Here is an 18,081-nt window from a genome sequence, read left to right as displayed (position 1 = left end):
GTAAAACTGAAAACTGTGGTTTAACTCTACTTTTGTGATTCTCTTCTGACTCTTGCGCCAGCTGGCTGCCCAAGATTGACAAATGAAAAACATCCCACCCCAAAGTAGAAAAATAAAAGATGTGCAATAAATACTACATTATATATTTGCGTAAATTTGTTTTTTAATAAGTTATAGAGGTCTGAGTCAAGTTATTTTTTGTGTTTTGATTTTGCTGTTTTTTTTTTTGGTAATGAATATGAAATTAATTTTGTTCTACCTTAATCTTTTTGCATAGTACTCTTCATAGGAACAGATATATAATTAATGCCCAAATAAACTCCTCACACAACGTCAAGGTCAGAAGCTTGAGCGACTATTCCTTCATCTATAACACGGCATTGCCTCATTCACCGCCGGAAAGAAAACCACTTCCAAGATTTCTCCGTCACTCACACATATAGACTAACGAACACATATCATGAAACATGTCAAAACCAGCCTTTAATTTACAAAAAAGATATGTTAAGGATTGCATCTACATTACTTTTGTGAGCATAAATTAAGTTAATGTGAAGGTTGCTGTATGATTGTGTATAATGATTAAATGATAAGCGACAAATGAGCCTAGTGGCCTACAACCACCGTGAGAAAGTCTTTGACAGCTATATATTATATTAAGCATTTGTGTTACAATGAACCCAATATAAGATTTATATACTAGAGAATACTTGACTAACTCTAAGCTAATTATAAACTAACCTAAGGTTAATATGCTTGTTCTACAAGTACATGGGCCTCCAATTGATATGGGTCACTTGGGCCATGATATATTAAAGTGAGCATAAATAGGGATGGCAATTTTGTCCCGTCCTACTTAACCCACCCCTCCCCACTTCGGTCTGTGCGGGTTTTCTCCACCCCACAAAGGTGGTGAGGTGAGAATGGGGCAAGATTTAGTCCCGCCCCTCCCCATCTCCACCCCACCCCACGTTACTAAGAATTATAATTGTAAATTTTTCATACCTTAAAACCCTACTATTTAAACAAATATATCAATGTTAGCTTATTTTATTCTATCCAATGTGATTCTCTACCTTTATTTTGTTATGTGTTATACTATGAGATTTTTTTTTTTTGGTGATTGTCTTGTTAAACACTTGGATATATTATTCAATTTTTTCTAAAAATTGATTTGATTTAATGGGATAAATTTAATTGTAATTTCAAGTATATTTTTATTAATGAAATAAATTTCATTAAAAAAAAAAATTGTACTAGTTGTAAGACAAATTAACAAAAAGTGGAGTTTTATGGGTTGGGGTAGGGTTTCGCAGGGCCCTAAGGGGCGGGGATGAGGTGAGAGTTTTCTCCGTCATGCGGGGCAAGGTAGAGATGGAGCAAGATAAAACCATGCGGGGTGAAAACGAAGACCCCATCCGTCCCGCCCCGCCCATTGCCATCTCTAAGCATAAATTAAGTTAATTAATTTGCAATTTATATGACAAGTGACAAATTGATATATAGTCGTAAATGTTCGAAAAGATGGAGATGATTGTGAAAACCAAGTATGTGTCACTAACCTTTTCTTCATCAGGAATGATGTTAGCAATCCTCTTAGAATCCTCAGTAATTGGTAGCACAGATGGGTCAGGTTTTTGTTTGCTCCCCTTCTCGTATATGTAATATCCTTTTCCATTGCTTTTGCGTACAAAATCAAAAACATTCAGTGGAACCCAAGAAAGATTATATAATAGCATGACAAAAATGGGTAGATGATGCATGCATGTTTCATAGTTGTTGGGTTTTTGTCTTGTTTTTAAAATCTTTTTGAAGGTTGCAATCATATATTATGGATTATAACTTGAAAGTGAAAGTGCAGGTCTTGGATATATATATATATATATATATCACCCCTAGCCTTTATTTTGATGTGGGAAAAGATATTTTCAGTAGTACCATTGCGGCCATTTTTTATCATGAGTTCAAGAAGGAGACTGGTATGTGCGATCTGTGAAGGATGTAGCATGCTCTTTCCCGAAAGCTATGGCTATTCCATATCCAGTAATATCATGAAGCCTGAAAATATTTTTGTGTGTTAATTAATCCATATGAAACACCACTAATAAACACATAATTACTTGCATAAAATAATAGAAGACATGAAAATTGCACATGATCAGAAGTCAAAACCATTAGAGAAACCATTTTCGTGTTTTAAATCAATACAAAATTTTAATTTTGAAAAAAAAAAAAAAGGTTCATTTGGTTACCTTTTGCTGTCGAAAATGTCTAAATCATGTAGAAACAATATATATATATACATATATATATATAAAACTGTGAAAATGGTTGTTTTATTAGTTAACGTGTATAGTTCTTCAAATTGAGGAACCCTTATTGCCAAATGTTTGAACCTCTTTCGTGAGTGTCACATTTCAAAATTTGGCCTTAAATAAATGGTGCAGAGAGTCCAGTATCTCAACGTGTTTTTGACAAGAATTTAAACTTCAGTAGCCTTATCACTATAAGTTATATATATTTAAACGATTGGTAAAAAGATCAAGAAAATAATTGTAGTGCACTAACAAAATTTGATGCAATAATGTGTACATAGAGTCATTCACACAAGTACACAAGAATGGAATAATGGTTGTAATAAAAGTGCAAATAACTCAACTTGAAAGGACCCATTGGCATGCCAAAGTCGGTGATTACTCTGTCAATTCTGAAAATGTCCACACCTAGGTCAGCCAAGAATAGATATATGCTCCAAGTACATATGGGAAGAAGGTTCGGTTAACAGCGAAGCCGGTGCAGTTTCCCACAAGAATTGGAACTTTTTTAATCGTCTTCCCAACTGTCATAAGATCAAGAATTACTTGCTTTGAAGTTTTCTCGGTGCGCACAGTTTCCATGAGAGGCATCACCTGAGCAGGACTATTCAATTGAAAGAGGAAGCACTATGAATAAAATTACATGTGTATTATAAATATAATCATTTTCTAGTTTTATAGACCTCGTAACATACCTTTAGGAAAAATGAATGTAAATTGGACTCTATAAAAGTTATATTGTCTTTGAAATATACTTGAATAAAAACACACACACACACACACACACATATATATATATATTCACAAGAATGATATGGAGTGACCTGAAAAATTGAGCCCCACCATGCGGTCTTGAGATCTGGTATTTTTTCTTATTACATTCAGATCAATATACCAGATGTGCCCGATGCCAAGATGCAGTGAGCAGGACAAATCTTCTCAACGTCTTCAAATACTGATTGTTTTAGTGACTCGTCTTCATAAACAGCCTCAGAGAGAGAGAGAGAGAGAGAGAGAGAGAGGTTTAGAGGCTTAGGCCACAGTTCATTATTCACATAAGATGTAAATCATTTGGTGGCAATAGTCATATACGGCTTATTCAAAAGTTTACTTATAGATGATATAGCTAGAGCATTTAATCAAAGGCCATATCTGTCTATCTTTATATATATAATAGAATACATAATGGCTCACCTCTATGACCATATATTGACATCTTTAAAGTCTGAATAATCTAATACACCTTTAAGAATCGAAAGAGCTTTCTCCATCCCTTTCAGCTCAATCTTTCCTTTCGTCACTAGGCCTTGGAGATTATCCGAAGAACATATATATTGAACATTAACTCAAAAAGCACCGAGTCTTAACGTAAGAAACATGAAGATTGAAGAACTTAACTTTATATACATGCACGGACACTGTGTTCTATATATGACTTGATAGAATGTTTCTCATATACTTTATACCCCAACCCAGCTACATAGGCAAGAGTTCCACGCATAAATTATAGAATATAGATGGATGAAAAAACGAACCTTCAATCCTTTTAATCCCTTTCTGCAGGTAATCGAGATTGATTTCTTTGAGAACAACATGTATGTTGCCTATAAAAAGAGCTGTAGCAATACACGAACCCATCAAACCACCACCAATAACTCCAACTTTTGTTATTTGCCGTGGTTTTAAGCCCAGCATCAGTAATACCAGGTACCTGTTTTAGTACAAATTAGAAAACAATCGCAACATAATGGCAGAGGTGTCTATGGCTGAAGCTAATTTGAACTAGAATTTTAGATTATTTTTACATCCTATTCACTTCTTTTTATTTCAGCTTGAATGGGTACTTGATATATATATAAGCTATGTATGGAAGGCGCTGGTAACTTGTGTAACAATTGTATACCATGCTTCTATCATATGGGCCTAGGGATGAATCTTAGACTTGTAGAGTTCATGCCAATGTGAGGATGCCGTCTGCACTTGTTACCCTAAATAATTTTCCAGCGGATTCCTTGTTTTTGTGTATTGAAAGAAAAATAATTGCAACTTTCAATACAAAATCAAGCATAAATTATTTTCAAGATTTAAAATAATATGTTGAGTTTCATATTAATAAATCACAAATGACTGAATAGAAATATGTTAACTTATATTTTCATTTATATTTTTTGTTAATATTGAATGGATTTAAAAAATATATATTAATCTAGTTGTGAATTTTTGTATATATTTTTTATTCTTAAATAGTCTATTTTTTATGCTTTGACTCATCCAAGAAAAAATCATGGTCCCATCCCTTAAAGCATGCAAAGGAGAAATGGTCTAAATATGTTACACGCCTAATTAAGGGGATTCATGATTATAAAATATAACTATACATGCAACTGTTCTAAATAAAACAATGTAAAGGACGAAATGCAAATCATGACTTAGGTTTTCATTCTAAAATAGTTGGAGTAAAATATCTCTCTATAAATGAATGTGCCTCCTCTCTTTTTATATTAACAATAATTGTACCTTAGATATTGCATGTTGAGCAAAGTAGATGCGAACAAGTCCTTTTCCAGTGCTTGACAGCGCGCACTAACTCCTTAAATATTTTCCCTTCCTGCATTCAATATATATATATATATATAGTCTCGTATTAATTCAAGTTGTAGTTGACGATGCGAGTTCATAATCCTGAATGCGAAAGGCAAGCCAACAAAAAAGGTCATGCTTTTTATTTTATTTGAATAAAGTCATGCTTTTTTGTTTGTTTTATTATTATTATTATTTTTTTGGTAAGTCATGCTTTCTCTTTAGCTATTCCAAAGCATCACTTTTAAATCACGAGCACTTTTCACTTTCTAAAAAATAACAGTTAAATAATACAAAATGCACACGCACTGCCCATAAGTTTAAGTTTAAGAACACAATAATTTTTAAAATATTTTTCATAATTATTAAGATGGCTGAAATGACATATTGAAATTGGTGTTAATAAAAATGATATTAGTGATAGATTTATGTGAAAATAATGCTGCTTAAATGCTAATTTATCATATTGACTGTTGTAAAAAATATCATAAATAGTATGCCTAGCATTAGGGTTTTCACTCTCCCATTTGTCTCATCTTTCTCTCTCTTCCTCTCTTGTAGTTTGTGCATGTTTCGGCATCTATATGGGCTAAGGACTAAGATGAAATTTTACCTTAAAAACACCAGAATAACCTCCAGAAACAATGCCTTCTTCAATCACATCCAAGCAAGCCCTCTGCTGAGGCAAATTTGAAGCAATTTTCATTACTCTTTGTCGAGAAGTGTTCAATGTGTCTAGTGCATCAGTGATAGAGCCAAGTTTGTCAGTTCTTTGAAGAGTGTTGATACGGGGTCTACGACCTTCTGCAATATCTAGAGCCCATAGACGTGATACTTCTAACAATTCTTCAAGAGAAGCATAGCATCAACGAGCCCTAACTTCAATTCCTTTCTTCACACTCTATCGATTCAGATGACTGGATTTTTAGTGCCATGCAACCAGCATCATATAGCACATGCATTTTGACAGTTGTTAATAAACAATTTAACAATTTTATTAATGAATACCAGAAGCTAATTAGTGCAAATTGCTTTTAATCTAAATTACTTTAGGAGGTTCTCAGCTAAAAAAAAAAATTACTTTAGGAGGTAGTTCTATATATTCATTTTAAGTTATGTTGTAGTTACTAAACTATAAAACGCCTAACAACAAATTCTTTTTTTATTAGATCATAAGAATAATGTTAAAGATACTACAAATTTTACCATATAAAGCTTATGAATTAATGAATCATCAATCATAGAAAAAAAAAATTCAAACATTCATTTATTAGCTAGGTAATTGAAACCCACTAATCGTTTGTATGTTTTATATAGTAAAATTTATAGTAAAATATTTTCAGAAGAATATTGGCTAAATGTAAAAATAGTACGCTCCATACCTAGTGAAGGTAATGGGTTATGATAAATAAGTTTAAATATTATATGCTTTTGGCTTGATTTGAACTGTGAGTCTGAAATTGTGCTATTAAGCACTAAATGATGTTTGCAGGACCACTATTACCCAAAAAATTAAATTAAATTACTGGCATCATTTCCATAGCCTTTGGAACCCCAACCAGCCTGGGAAGACATTGAGTAGTGCCTTAAAAAGTTAAATTAAAAGATATGAGTAAAACTTATTACACACTAACGTGTATTCATATAATTGTTAAATAACACTAATTAAAATCATGAGTTACACTCACAATTTTAATTGTGTGGTGTGTAATAAACATTACTGTCCTAAAATAAAAACCTTAGTTGCCATTTCCAATTGTAGGTACGTGAAAAACTAGAATAAAGAAGTGATATAGGATACCTCCAAGTCCAGGAATAACTCCGATAGTTGCAATTCTGGTAAACTAAGCTGAGTTCCTGGCGTGGCAATACGTGCTGGCATCCCTACCCCATATCTATATATATATATATATATATATGTCAGTAGGGGAAATTAAATGAATTTTGAGTTTAATTAATTAGTACTTCACAAACTTGTTAGTTAAATATTAAGGAATTAATGAAGTTAATTGGAGAAATAAATAAGATCAATATTCCAACAAACCATTGCCATTTCCAAGCCACCTCCAGCTCCAAGTGCAAATCCTTGAATAGCAGCAACACAAGGCCCCTTCTTGCCACCTAAGACCAAAAAATAATAAATAAATCTGTTTTATACAATAACGAGACCTTGTTTTACTAAAACATTTCGTAGAAATTCTTTTATTGTGATCTAGACCTTCAATTGCGTTTTGAACAAGATCATGAAAATCTTCCACAAATGATGAGAAATTCCCTGCCGGGCAGGTAAATGAACTTTAAATGGTCAAAATTGCATTTTATTTGTAAGAGTTGGAATTGGAAATGGAAATTAATTTTATACGATATACAACCCAAGTAAACAGGTTCAATTTTTTTTTTTTTTTTTTAATAGCTTTAGTACTACCAGTGTTTTGCATATTTCACAATAGGTTGAAGTCCAAGCCACCACAAAATTTACTGCCTGCAGCTTTACAAAAAAGAAAAAGGAAACAGTCATGACTCATGAGACATATCAAAGCAGAATATATATTAAATAAATTTGACAAATAATAAGAAACTATATATGCAATAAAAAGTGAAAAAATATAGGAAAATTCTAGTGTCTTTTGTGTCTTTTCTATAATATTCTGTACATGTAGGCGGGAAAAAAAAGATATTACGTTTATGAAGCAAAATCTTGTAATATACATGGATATAAATGAAAATGTAATTGTAACTATTTCAAAAAAATAATAATAATAATAAATTGCCTAAGACAAAATATATATATATATATGTGTGTGTGTGTGTGTGTGTGTGTGGATGAAAACGTTATGAGAAAACAAAAATGTAAAGAGATATAAAGATCTGAGATTTGTACCTGGAAGGCTTAACGCGTTACAAATGGTGATGACTGCAATGCCATCGTTGCCAACCTGCATATATATATGGTGACCACTATATTTTTCGCCATGCCATGTTATACCAAACTTAATAAAAAACAATTGAAAAGTGGTTTGTAAATTTCATATAGTTTATAGATAAGTTTCATATGATAATATGATGATTAGCAGAATAAAGGAGTAGTGATTTGGCATTACAAACGCGAATTGAGAAGTAGTGGTTTGTAAATTTTTTATTTTCTATTTTAAATGAAAAAAAAAAAAAACCAAATTCCCCTCCACCGCTTTCTGACAAAATATATGCCCTGTTTGGATGTAAAAAAAAAAAAAAGAGGAGGAGTAGACTTTCCTAAAGTAATTAAATTAAATTAATTACTTTGTTTGGAAGTTTTTTAAAGAACGAGGGGAGAAGTTTGGAGTAGACTTTCCTAAAGTAATTATTTGGCATTTTTTAAATGCCACGTCAGTATTTTAATTAATAAAAAATTAAAACAAAAAAATTAATTCCTCAATTTTAATTTTAATGTTAAAAAATAAAAACAAACAAAAATTTTACTTTTTTAGTTTTAAAAGATTTTTTTATTGATCTAATTAAATTAATTAGAAAATTCAAAAAAAAAATTACCATTAGACCATTTTAGTGGTAATAAGTGTATTTACTCTTTTTTTTTCTTTTTTTTTTTAAGTGTGTTAGTCAAAAGTGTATATACTTTAAAAATCATCAAACCATTTTTTTTAATTATCATTAGAACATTTTAAACCTATATAAATTATTAAAGGTTTTAAAGAAGTTATAATTACATATTTCAACTAATATGTAATCTTTAAGCCCAAATAATAATAATAATAATAATAATAATTATCAGTTCAATCATTTATAAAATATAATAAGAGTAATAATATGAAAAAAAAAATCTTGATGTTAATATTAGAATTATTAGTAATTTTTTTTTTACTAAAAATGTAGAATACTTTTATTAAAAAGAATAACCATATACATGTAAAAGAAGGTCCAAGACTCTCATAGACTTAACAGCTAGCTTAGCCCGTGTACAAGATATTTATCATTAAAAAATTCCACAAAAACCACTAGTGGGTTCGTTGGTTAGCCATTAACATTTGTTTGTGGCATTGGCCGATATTATTGGTAAAACACATAAAATGTTTTAATCATTGGCAAATTGGCATGTAGCTTAGATTAGATGGGCCTTGGATAGATATGACAATCTACCAGAAAAAGAAAAGTTGAGCACCTATGGTTGAGTTTGAGCATATCCGTACCTTTTGTCAAGTTATTCCAAATTGCACAATTATTTTATTTTTATTTTTTTTGAAAAGGAAAATTGCACAATTATTTAATTCGCTTCTTTGAACCGGACAAAGCATCCAACTATGAAGATGCCGGGACTGATTGGGCAGAAAAATGAGTACCTTTTTTTTTTTTTTTTTCTTTTTAATTTCAATCTTTATTGGAAGAAGGAAAGACTAACAGAGACAGTCACCTGCTAGTCTCAACTATATAATATAAATAGAATAAAAACGCCTGTAAAATAGAATAAAAAATATTAAAACGCCTGTAAAATAGAATAAAAAATATTAAAACGTCTCCTTGAAACCTATAATATCCTTCACCAAATTTAAAAACTTAAATATTGGAAGATCAATCATCATCTGAGTCAGTATTCTCCTTCTGAGAGCCATCTGAGTCATTTGAGTCAATATTTTACCATTTTCGATGGCTTCATGTTTGTCGCTAATTCCCTTTTTTGTATTTACGATGGAATCATGTTTGTCGCAAATAATAACACCATAAAAAATATATATTTTGTATTTTCAATGTACAAAAGCTGTCACAAGTGTTAATAGTGTCGACGGTGTTTCTTCTGTCGTCGTAAATAATACCCTCTTTTATATTTACGATGGAAGATAGTTTGTCGCAAATACTAACACCATAAAAAAAAAAAAATTTGTATTTTCGATGTACCAAAGCCGTCATAAGTGTTAATAGTTCCGACGGTTTTTTGTTTAGCTGTCATAAATAATATCTTACTAGCGACAAACATTTTTATGCCATCGTAAAAAGTAAGGCGGGAACATTTCCCTCCAAAAAAATCACATTTTCGACAAAAATAATAGGCATTTTCGACAGACTCATTTTGCCGTCACAAATGTGTTAATATTTGACGAGTCATTGTCGATGGAAGAGACTTGCCATCGAAAAAGCTAGTTTTTACGATGACTTTTTGTAATCATCGAAAAAGTTTCGTCGCAAATAACAATCTTTTTTGTAGTGAAATGAAAATTAATTTTATACGATATACAACCCAAGTAAACAGGTTCAATTTTTTTTTTTTTTTTAATAGCTTTAGTACTACCAGTGTTTTGCATATTTCACAATAGGTTGAAGTCCAAGCCACCACAAAATTTACTGCCTGCAGCTTTACAAAAAAGAAAAAGGAAACAGTCATGACTCATGAGACATATCAAAGCAGAATATATATTAAATAAATTTGACAAATAATAAGAAACTATATATGCAATAAAAAGTGAAAAAATATAGGAAAATTCTAGTGTCTTTTGTGTCTTTTCTATAATATTCTGTACATGTAGGCGGGAAAAAAAAGATATTACGTTTATGAAGCAAAATCTTGTAATATACATGGATATAAATGAAAATGTAATTGTAACTATTTCAAAAAAATAATAATAATAATAAATTGCCTAAGACAAAATATATATATATATATGTGTGTGTGTGTGTGTGTGTGTGTGGATGAAAACGTTATGAGAAAACAAAAATGTAAAGAGATATAAAGATCTGAGATTTGTACCTGGAAGGCTTAACGCGTTACAAATGGTGATGACTGCAATGCCATCGTTGCCAACCTGCATATATATATGGTGACCACTATATTTTTCGCCATGCCATGTTATACCAAACTTAATAAAAAACAATTGAAAAGTGGTTTGTAAATTTCATATAGTTTATAGATAAGTTTCATATGATAATATGATGATTAGCAGAATAAAGGAGTAGTGATTTGGCATTACAAACGCGAATTGAGAAGTAGTGGTTTGTAAATTTTTATGAGAAAACAAAAATGTAAAGAGATATAAAGATCTGAGATTTGTACCTGGAAGGCTTAACGCGTTACAAATGGTGATGACTGCAATGCCATCGTTGCCAACCTGCATATATATATGGTGACCACTATATTTTTCGCCATGCCATGTTATACCAAACTTAATAAAAAACAATTGAAAAGTGGTTTGTAAATTTCATATAGTTTATAGATAAGTTTCATATGATAATATGATGATTAGCAGAATAAAGGAGTAGTGATTTGGCATTACAAACGCGAATTGAGAAGTAGTGGTTTGTAAATTTTTTATTTTTTATTTTAAATGAAAAAAAAAAAAAAACCAAATTCCCCTCCATCGCTTTCTGACAAAATATATGTCCTGTTTGGATGTAAAAAAGAAAAGAGGAGGAGTAGACTTTCCTAAAGTAATTAAATTAAATTAATTACTTTGTTTGGAAGTTTTTTAAAGAACGAGAGAAGAAATTTGGAGGGTTTCAACTACCTCTAACCCCTTATTTTTAATTACTCTAAATTGAAGAAATTTGGAGGAAGAGTGGTCAAATAAATTTTCTAATATACCTTTTCTAAATTAACAAAATTACAAACCGATTATATAAATATATATATATATATATACATACATACAAAATTTTCATTTCCCTTCACTTCTTTCTCAGCAACCAAACATAGTTTAAAAAATTAGTAACAAAAAAGCTACAGAGACAGAGAGAAGAAGATTCACCGCTAAGTGTAGACCATTTAGATCCCTGAGCAGAGACCAGAGGTGCTAGCAGCACTGAGTGAAGAAGTAGAAGCAGAGAGCTTGAGCGCGTGAGTTATACATTGCCGGAAAATCAATACAGTTGGTCGTCGGAGACTCAGTACGGAACTTCCGGCGATCAGGTTTTCTCGGAAAATGAATTCAGATTCGGTACTATATAAAGAGAGTTTTTTTTTTTTTTTTTTTTGATAGGGATATAAAGAGAGAGTTGAGCTTTGAGCTCTGTTGCTTTTACGAGTTGAGCTGACATATATTTATAATTTTATTTTTATTTTTATCTTTGTTGTTAATTTAATATATTTAAACTAGTTCATTAATGAGAAAATAATGGGGTTTTGGTAATGAATGAGAGGGACGGTGTAGTTAAATACACGTACCCACACTGCGTGGGTCTGACTTGTATGTGAAGCAGTGAAGGAAGGTTTATTTTTTTTTTTCTTTTTTTTTTTTGTTATAATTTTTTTGAGGTAATAAAAATTATTTTATAATAGTTAATAGTAGTTTTATACTTTTATTAATGGCATTTGATAGAATGAGAATGTTGATTAAATAATTATTTAATCTAACAAATTAATTATAGGCCAATGTTGCAAGTCTATTTTTAAATAAGGGTAAATTTGTCTATTTGAATCATTTCCTCTCCTTTACCTCCTAATTTTTAAAACATCCAAATAAGAGAAATGACTAATTACTCCTTTCTCCTTTACTAATTTTAAAAACATCCAAACAAGGTAGAGGATAACCATTTCCCTCTACTCTCCTCTCTCTCTAAACTTCCAAACAGGCCAGTTTATAGGTAGGTTTCATATTATCGTATGAATAGCATAATAAACAAAGAGTAGTGATTTGGCATCACAAAACGCGAATTGAAAAGTGATTTAAATTTTTTTGCTTTTTTTAAATGAGATGAAATTGGAGCCAAATCTGATTTAGCATTCTAAAAAACAAAATAAAAATTGCCCCTTGTTGACTACTCGCCCTTTTGACACTTTTATTCATTAGTAAATGAGATCGGGATGTTCAAATATTATCAATTAAAAAAGAATGTGTCATTTTTAATAACTTTATAGTTCAACTGGAACTTTCGAGTGTTCACAACAAAAATATTTAGGATTTAAATATCTTTTTTCCTACTATCCCATTATCAAAAGGAAAAAAAAAAAAAGTGTTTTCATGAGTGTTTTATTATTACTCATACTCAAATAGGGACATTTCCTCTGAAATATATAAGGTGATTCAAATCACATTTTACATCTATTATTTCACATTTCTTGAATTGTCTCATTTCTCTTAAGTCACTTAATAATAAATAACATAAATTTCTTACTTAAGATTAATTAATCACATAAAACTCTAATTTTTTACACATATTATTTATTTAGAAAAATTATTATTTAATTAATTCATTTTAATCATTTTAATATTTAAATGCTTTAATAGTTTCAAAGCTGTATTGGACTATTTTTATGCATCTACGTCTCCTTCTCTTTCCTAACTCACCCCAGCTTTTCCCTTTTTTAAGAGAATCTAACCCAACCCAGCATGGTAAACAAAAAAACAAAAAAGTTTGAAATAATGAAGTACATCTTAGTTTACTTGATTTTTTAAAGATATAATGATCTAGATATTTTGGCGACTTGATGATCAAGTAAGATGCATAATATATATATATATATATATATTAATAGGTAGAGAAAATCCAATTGGATTTTAATGGAATTTTCAATTTTGCGTCAAGTGTCCCATTTAATTTTTAATTTTGTGTCAAGTGAATTATTAAGTGTAAAAATCAAAGAGTTCAAATCCAATTAGATTTTAAATTATATTTCAATTGGAGTCCAATTTTCCTCCATGTGTCCATCTATTTTTTTTAATTTTGTGGCAAGTAAATTATTAGGTACAAAAGCCAAAAAGTATAAATCCAATTAAATTCTAAATTATATATATATAATGAGAAACTATTACATATTTTAGACATGTATGGTTTAAAAAAAGTATGAGCTAATACTATGTATGATTGTTTTTAATTGTACACTAATTTATTTAATCAGAGGAATCACATGTACAAAAAAAAAAAAAATTATTGGGTTTCGTTTAATGACAGACAACCAATGTTTGAACGCAAAACCAAACACGTCGTGTAAAGTAAAACCACAAAATAAGTAAAGAAAAAAATTAAGAAGTTAAGTGGTTGGTAGTGTTACACATATTAACCCTTTTTTTTAGAGAGTTTCAACCTATAGCGTCTGCTCTTAATGATATCTAATTATCATCTGACCAAGACACCAATTAGTTAAATTTAAGAAGTTCGTTACTCTTTAAGAAGCAAAAAAAAAAAAAAAAAAAAAAATCCACTCACCGGCTACCTACAAAAACCATCAGTAGAAAAAAAAAAAAAAAAAAAAAAACTACCTTAGGTTGATATCACAAGATTGAGATTAGGTGCAACTAATGCAGTAACTATGAATAGATGAGATTTAAAGTTAGAAAAAATAACTTTAAATCTCAATCATTGAATTAAAAAAAATGTTGTAAGAAAGAGGGGTTAAATGTATACCAAATCTTAATTTGATATAACATTCTTAAGAATATTGCTATTTTTATATAGACTAAAGAAATAGAGATTTGTACTTTGGTTTGTTTAAAATTAAAATTTTATTGTTCGATAATTGGTGTCACATCAATAATATAATAAATAAAAATTTTAATTATTTTTTTATCCATATTTTAAAAGTTAACTTATCAGAAATAGGAGCAATATAAACAATGTGATTCACGTTAAATAAGGCTTGAGAAATGAGAATTGAAATTTGAAATTGCAACCTTCTAACAATTTGTTGATACCCATTTTCGCAACACATTTCCTACAAGCCCGATTCAACCAAGCTCAACTTCCTTATGGACTCGATTCATGTATTATGTTTTATTTATTCTTTTAAGCATGGCCTTAGCCCATGCAACATATGGGAGAAATTGAGAAAGTGTGGTTTGAAGGGTATGGGTCAATTTCTTTCAGACCTTTTGCATGAGCCCAGCCCATGCGTGCTTCCAAGTGGGTAAGGGACACTGGTAGCACCTCAGGCTCATGGAAGAGGTCTTGTATCCAAAATTTCCACCCCAAAACAGCTTTTATGCTCTGTGTGACTGTGGCCCAAAGTTTCTGCCCAAACCATTTTTTTTTCCTTTAAACATAGTTGGCTTCCATTGGCTAACTCCATCTGCTAGCCCTCACTGAGGTGACCCTCCCAATGGTCTGAAATTTCTAACCAAAGGCAACCAATTAAAGAAAACCCACTTTATTTCCAAAATCATGCTAAAAACATATCAAACTCTTCCCTAAACAAAAGCAACCCAAGCCAAAACATCAAAATAGTATCATAGGGGATAAAAGTCTCTTCCACTACTCAAAAACCAGTCACTTAGAGCACCCCAAGTTCAATACAAAAGGCCCCAATCAGATTCAAAAGGGGGCAACCACGTTCTATTCAGATACCTGAACCTTGAGAGCCAAACCCTATTCAGCCAGTCAACAATCTCACAATTCTAAAGCTTGGAGGTGGAAATATGGGTACAAGGGAACCTTCTCTCTCTTCCTCACAACCTCTATCAATTCCCTCTTTTGTGTGACTGTGAGTCAAAATTTCAAACCTGTTATGTTTTATGGTTTTCTACACTTTTGTTATAAGCATTTTGATTTTTTTTTTTGGTCAAAACACCATTAGCCTTTTGTTCATTATACATTTGGAATTTTAGGCTTGATTATCCACAATAAACACCTCTAAATAACCCAAGGGGAGATTTGGGTCATTCTCGCATTTTCGGTCCTTGTCGCAAAAACATCCTCAACACAATTCATATAATTTCAATAAAATATTATTATGCCAAGTTCAATAGGACTCAAACTCAATACTCGGGGTAGAGACAAAATCTTTTGGCATTATTTTGTGGGTCCATCTTAGGGCCCATTTAGATTGAGGGGGAAATGAGGGAGAATAGAGAAGAGTAAAGTAGAGTTAACTAAAAATAAGCTAATTATGAGCCAAATTTACTCCACTCCCCCTCCATCTCTTCTCAATAAAAACAGACCATTAGTATACAAAATGTGGGCCCATTCGGCTGCAAAAATCCCCTAGTTCAGCGAATCCGAATCCTCTCCATTTCAAAGTGAAATGGAGAGTATCTAGTTAAGGGACATGATGCATCTAAAATAAATCAAAGGTGTAAAAACTGCCACGTCAATTAAAATTTAAAGCACTTAACTGTGGTTAAACAAAAGGGTTAACTCAGCAAACCCATCTCAATCTCTCTTCTCCATCATCGAATATATCAAAATCACCAACACTCAAACCCATCTTATTTTCCTTTGCCAAGCCAAATCTTACCCACTTCTTTCTCTCATATCTTCTTCTCTCATGTCTCTATTTCGCTGATGTAAATCCTTTGGTGGTGGCCGGTGGGTTAGCAAATTTTGATGGGATAACTGGGTTTTTTTTTTTTTTTGGTTGTTGTTGTTGTTGTGGAGAGAAATTGGATTTGGGTTTAATAGTAATATTGTGATGGAATTTTGGACCTTGGTCCTTGGCTGGTGTGATTAGGTCAAGGTCATTTGGGTTTTCATGGGTTTCTTTGTGAAAGAGATGAACAAATTCCTTTTGGTTTTCTCGGCAACCAAACACTGAGTAAACGAGTCTAAAGTGCAGATGAGACTATATGGGTTGTCCTTTTGATATTTTGGCTACTTATTATATTTAGGAATGAAGAAGATTTATGGGTTGTTCTTTTGATTTTCTTGGCTGCCAAACACAGAATGGGGAAGATCCATGTGACTTTTTCTTTGGATTTTCTTGGCTACCAAACACAAAATTATTAATAATTTTATTTTAAGAAAAAGTCTAAGAAAATCGTTGGTGTAGTGTTGATGAAACACTAGGAAGCACGGGTGCGTTTCGGGACTCGGGTGCGGGTGCGGGTGCGGGACTCGGCAATTTTTGAAAAAGGTGGGTGCGGGTGCGGCGAGACTCGGCGATTAAAAAATTATTAAAAAATTTTTTATTTATATTTTTAATATATTGCTAAGCATACTTTATAAGTAGAATAACAATACACACAAATCCCACCATCGTTTTATTCATTCAATCAAAAAGATATTAGTATTACAATAGGCACGACAGAAAATTCAGTAACTAGTCCACACTCAAAACAAAAAGCAAAATACAAAAGGCTAATAAAAAAAACTAAAAACAGCAAGTGGGCAAAATTTTATGAATATTCTAAATCTAAATATATTAGGATCAATTAATTCCATGTGGGCGTTTAAGATATTAGCAAACACAGCACAGAGAAGAGAGAGCACACCTAAAGGAGAGAACACGGCAGAGAGGGAGAGGCCGGAGGCGAGCCGCGGAGAGCACAGAGAGAAAGAGAGAAGAGGGACGGAGTGAGGGAGTATTTTTGAGAAGTGAAGAGTGCGTGAGACTGTGAGGGTCTGAGGGATTTTTAGGTTAGGTTCAAACGGTGCGTTTCGTACCCTTTTTTTTTTTTTTTTTTTTTTTTTTTTTTTTTTTTTTTTTTTTTTTTTCCCCGCGTCCCGCCGTGTCCGACTCCGGTGCGGCTCCTCTGGAGCCGCGTCAGTGCTTCACAGATGAAACATGAAATGGTGTGGTGCTAATGTCCCACTTGCTTCTTGTCATTGACTCATTGTAGTCTTCCTTTAGAAATCTCAGGTAGCTTTGCACTGGGAGAGAATGCACAAACAGCCTTACATGTCATTAATGTTTAAAGAACCAAATTGGACATTTTAAAGAAATTTTGTTATGTTTGGCTTAATTCTTCTATTTCTCGGACCATTGGTGCCACACCATCTAGCGTGGATTCTAAGCATTTGAGTTCAGATTTGAACATGATGATTTCGCCTACCACATGCTTAACTGTATCGTGCAAAATAGCAAATCCCTCTCCAAAAGTTGCCCCCACAACACCCCCTGAAGCAAGATCAGCCATATCTTTTTGGAAACTCAATTAAGAAAGAAATATAATACGGCGATGGAGAAGAGAGATTGAGAGAGCAAAGCACGGCGTTGGTGATTTTGATATATTCGGCGATGGAGAAGAGAGATTGAGATAAGATGGGTTTGCTGAGTTATCCCTTTTTGTAACCACAGTTGAGCTGAAGTTAAGTGCTTTAAATTTTAATTGACGTCGCAATTTTTATACCCTTGAATTATTTTAGATGCATCTTGTCCCTTAACTGGACACTCTCCATTTCACTTTGAAATGGAGAGGATCCGAATCCTAATTCAGCCTGAAAACAAATGTCCAAAAAATGACTGCATTTGGTCTTCTGTTTTTTGCCATTAAGGAATGTAAAAATCACTCATTGACCTCAAGTATATAACAAATCCACTTGATATCAAATTAAT

General features: G+C 31.8%; 1 pseudogene; it reads right to left on the bottom strand.

The window, feature by feature from the left end:
• Positions 1-323: 323 nt before the first annotated feature.
• On the bottom strand, positions 324-17,662 carry LOC112015331 (peroxisomal fatty acid beta-oxidation multifunctional protein-like; annotated as a pseudogene).
• Positions 17,663-18,081: the final 419 nt, after the last annotated feature.

The sequence above is a fragment of the Quercus suber genome, unplaced genomic scaffold (assembly GCF_002906115.3).
Source record: "Quercus suber isolate HL8 unplaced genomic scaffold, Cork oak 2.0 scaffold_91, whole genome shotgun sequence".
Classification (NCBI taxonomy): Eukaryota; Viridiplantae; Streptophyta; class Magnoliopsida; order Fagales; family Fagaceae; genus Quercus; species Quercus suber.
This window is presented reverse-complemented; position numbering and strand designations above follow the sequence as displayed.